At 42.4% G+C, this 4,601-nt stretch overlaps 1 long non-coding RNA gene across 1 annotated transcript; it reads left to right on the plus strand.

The window, feature by feature from the left end:
* The first annotated feature begins 3,081 nt into the window (after window positions 1–3,081).
* LOC109616806 lies at window positions 3,082–4,211 on the plus strand. The gene is made up of 4 exons (XR_004575721.1): window positions 3,082–3,176; window positions 3,260–3,343; window positions 3,494–3,712; window positions 4,101–4,211. It is a non-coding gene; the product is annotated as an uncharacterized LOC109616806 (long non-coding RNA).
* The last annotated feature ends 390 nt before the right edge of the window (window positions 4,212–4,601 follow it).

Genomic DNA, 4,601 nt, shown 5'->3' on the forward strand with positions numbered 1-4,601 from the left:
CTCCTTTTGCCTGAATTACTGCAGCAATGAAGCGTGGCATGGAGTCGAGCAGTCTGTGGCACTGCTCAGGTGTTATGAGAGCCCAGGTTGCTCTGATAGTGGCCTTCAGCTCTTCTGCATTGTTGGGTCTGGCGTATCGCATCTTCCTCTTCACAATACCCCATAGATTTTCTATAGGGTTAAGGTAAGGTGAGTTTGCTGGCCAATTAAGAACAGGGATACCATGGTCCTTAAACCAGGTACTGGTAGCTTTGGCTCTGTGTGCAGGTGCCAAGTCCTGTTGGAAAATTAAATCTGCATCTCCATAAAGTCGGTCAGCAGCAGGAAGCATGAAGTGCTCTAAAACTTCCTGGTAGACAGCTGCGTTGACCTTGGACCTCAGAAAACAAAGTGGACCAACACCAGCAGATGACAGGGCACCCCAAACCATCACTGACTGTGGAAACCTTACACTGGACTTCAAGCAACGTGGATTCTGTGCCTCTTCTCTCTTCCTCCAGACTCTGGGACCTTGATTTCCAAAGGAAATGCTAAATTGACTTTCATCATAGAACATAACTCAGCAGCAGTCCAGTCCTTTTTGTCTTTAGCCCAGGCGAGACGCTTCTGACGCTGTGTCTTGTTCAAGAGTGGCTTGACATAAGGAATGCGACAGCTGAAACCCATGTCTTTCATACGTCTGTGCGTGGTGGTTCTTGAAGCACTGAGTCCAGCTGCAGTCCACTCTTTGTGAATCTCCCCCACATCTTTGAATGGGTTTTGTTTCACAATCCTCTCCAGGGTGCGGTTATCCCTATTGCTTGTCCACTTTTTTCCACCACATATTTTCCTTCCCTTCGCCTCTCTATTAATGTGCTTGGACACAGAGCTCTGTGAACAGCCAGCCTCTTTAGCTATGACCTTTTGTGTCTTGCCCTCCTTGTGCAAGGTGTCAATGGTCGTCATTTGGACAGCTGTCAAGTCAGCAGTCTTCCCCCTGATTGTGTTGCCTACAGAACTAGACTGAGAGACCATTTAACAGAGATGGGGACACATGGTCACACATGGTCAAGTCCAAGCAAGTCTCAAGTCTTAACCATCAAGTCTCGAGTCAAGTCTCAAGTCACAGTTTAGATAAATCAAGCAAGTCAAGTCAAGGGTTCACCCTAAGCAAGTCAAGTTGAGTCCTTACCCAGATAGCAAAAAATATCTGCAAGGCTTCTTTTTGCCGCCGGCCCTTAGCTGTCGGCTATAGGTGCGTCCTGCTGGCGGGGATGAAACGTTTGCCGCCGAATACGTCACTCCCATTTCTTGCGAGATTTTTTGACTGCTTCATTTTCTCTGGCGGTTGCCTGGGTCTAAAAACCGCGGTCCTTCGGCGGCAAGACGCTTTTAAATAGGCTACTCTCAAAATCGACCGGCCATGTTGGTTTGGACACATTCGCATCAGTTCATCGCTCAATCGCGAGTTACAGTCTGCTAGCTAGCGAAGTCATCGACTACCATCGTTTAAGTAAGTACATGTTTCCTTTTTGTGTAACGCAATATTATGTTGACATTGTTTTTAGTTTATATATTTAAAATGTGTAGTCATCTTTGTTCTGGCCTAACTAGCTAAAGTAGCCTTGTTAACGCAATGTTGTTAGTACATGTTGAATTTTAACGAGCTATAATAGGTAGCAAAAGCTTTACATCTAGAAAACACTAAAATTTAAACTTAGTCTTTCTTACAAAAATAACGATGTATATATGTTGTTTAAATTATTTTGTTTGCCTGAACAAGTATGCTGCTAGTCCAGTAGCTAGAGTAAGTGTTAGCTAGCACATGCTGTTTTGCCTTTGTTACAGTACACACTGTGGCTAGCATGTTTCGTGCTGTGTTGCTACTGTACTGGATTTAAGGCGATTGTGATTTCTAATTCTCTGAACTGCTGTACGTTTTATGTTTGAGGAACATTCTGTGTTCACTTGAATCACAACACCCAATGAATACATTTTATTTTTAACAATTTCACTGTTCCACATTTGGCTGACAATGTTTCCCCCCCACAGCATAGCTACTGTATATTCCTAACGTTAACAATCCGGTTTTGTTGCAGATACCTTGGCCAGAGCATAACCGATTATCTTCACCCAAGAGACCTACTGTTGGTCAATCGTTTTGGTTTTAAAGGTAAATACATTGTTAGTCACAATGTTTAGTTACTGGGCCAAAAGGAAAATAATAATGAAAAGAGTTGAGAGGGACAAACAGGACATTCACTTGAATCACTACATTCTACAGAAGTTGCATTGATTCCAGAAAACCAGGAAAATGTTGAGCCATCTGTAGACTTCAGAGTTGGTATGTAAAATGTATTGCTGTGATGCTTAATTTGTGATCCTGTAACTAAACTGTACACTTTGTTAGATTTTCAAATTTCTGTTCCCTCTTTCTCAGAACCAGGTTTCTCCCTAGTAATCCAGACTCCACTTCAGAGCCAAGAGTTTGAGTACAAGTAAGTGATGTTATTTGTGATGTTTTTTGTCTTGGAAGCTATTGCTTCTATTTAAGATTAGGAATCCTTTTATCCATAATCTGTTTTTCTTTAGGGCACTTGACTTTCTGGATAAAAGGTGTGGAGGTGTGTTGTACATATCATTAGCTTTGCACAGTTCAATTATTGTTTCATTACTGAATATGCAATCTCTGCAGTGAAATTAAAGCTGTTATGTTTTTTCCCCCAGTTCGTCAAGTACTAAACTTTACACCCCCAGCAGAAAATGTACCCTGGCAGCAAATGGGTGAAAAGGCTGGAGGTATGTAATACGTTGCGCTAAACTGTTACATTTAAGTCCAATTCATTACATGTATGCAATAACTTCAAACATATTTTTACGTCAATGATTATCAATAGGAGAAAGTTATCGCTCCGTTATTGGCCCTTGGACTCCCCTGGCATCGCATGTACAGCATGAAGTTTTCAGCAATGAAGGTATATTCTAGGCCTATGTCCTAATGTCCAGTTTTTTAACAGTTTTGAAAATAACTGTGCCTTTAGTTTTCCAGAACGAGAACCAAGCCCTGAGGGAGGAGAACCAAGCCCTGAGGGAGGAGAACCAAGCCCTGAGGGAGGAGAACCAAGCCCTGAGGGAGGAGAACCAAGCCCTGAGGGAGGAGAACCATGCCCTGAGGGAGTGGAGCCATGCACGAGCAGGTGAGAACATGCACTCTTTCTTTAATTTTACTTTTTTGTGTGTAATGTAGGTTCAGAATGACCATATGCCTTTCATTTTGTAGCTTCGGGTGACAGCGGCTCCCTTCAAGAGCAGGTGAAGCTATTTGGGACAACGCTGAAGATGTTTGCTCGCACTGGGCAATCAGGTACAACTTGCAAACAACACCTGTGGTTGTTGATTTAATTCCCACTGGGTCCACATGTACGTGTATTAGACCTAGGTATAAATGTCATTGTTTAGTAATTGAGGGACCAGGACTGACTACTTTATTCTTTTATTCTGGGAACCCCTGTAGGTGCAGATCAGACCCTAGTGCTGCGACGTCTTGGAGAGTTTGGCGATGTTGTGCGTAGCATGGAAAACAAAATGGACACTATGCTGCAACATTTCAGTGCCAATGTGTCTGTTGGAGAGCTATCCCTGCCAGGGGATGTTACTCCACCTAGACACCCAGGAAGATTTGGTGTTTCTTGACAGCATTTTGAGGGAGGATAAAGAGCTCCAGGAACGATTTGTAAGTGTGTTGCTTTCGTTTATAAGGCCGTAGGGTAATCTAAAAAGTCAAATTAAGTTTGTACACTGTATATTCTACAGTCTAAATCCACAGCCTGTCACATTTTATATTTATGTATGAGAAGCTTGCGAGAAATGTAATTTAACACATTTTCAGCTTCGGTTTTTGGCTATCAAATGTGGGAGGGACCTGAAGACAACAGTGTGGAGAATGCTTCAGAGTATTTTCTCTAATAACCTTGCCGTTAATACAACCTGGACTGGTATAGGGGATAAAACCTGTTTTAGAGACCTGTTCCTGAAGACCATTGTTCAAAGTAATTTTTTTAAGTAGATGCCCTTATGCCTTATGCCATTCAAATGTAATGACAGATCTGTATTTTCTACAGGGGCCCTCCGGAAGAACCCGGCAACCCAGGATGCCACTGATGAGGCGGTCCAGGTTAACGTTACACGTTACCTGAAAGGAGCATCAGACTGTGAAGGAGGAAAAAGCCGCCCAGCTGAGAAGGACCCACAGCCAACCCCTTAAACCTAGGCTGACTACTGACACCCCAGCATCCCTGAACTGGAACACTTTCTTTATCCTGCAGTCAGTAACATCAAGAAGCCAGAAGTGCCAGACTACACTCACCAAACCCACCCTGTTTTTTTTTGTATTAACTTTAGTATTGGCTTATTTCATTCCATCTTAACGATTCTATTATAGTTTGTAAATCCTATTTCATACCTGTTACTTGATATTGCGCATTAACTAGTACCAACATTCTACTTTCATTTCATCACTATGCTTAACTGTTATTCAATTAATAATAGCTTGGAAATACTATTTCGTACCTCTGATACTTGATATTGCACAGTACCTGGTACCAAATATTCTACTTACTCTG

This window comes from Esox lucius, chromosome 4, assembly GCF_011004845.1.
Source record: "Esox lucius isolate fEsoLuc1 chromosome 4, fEsoLuc1.pri, whole genome shotgun sequence".
Taxonomy (NCBI): Eukaryota; Metazoa; Chordata; class Actinopteri; order Esociformes; family Esocidae; genus Esox; species Esox lucius.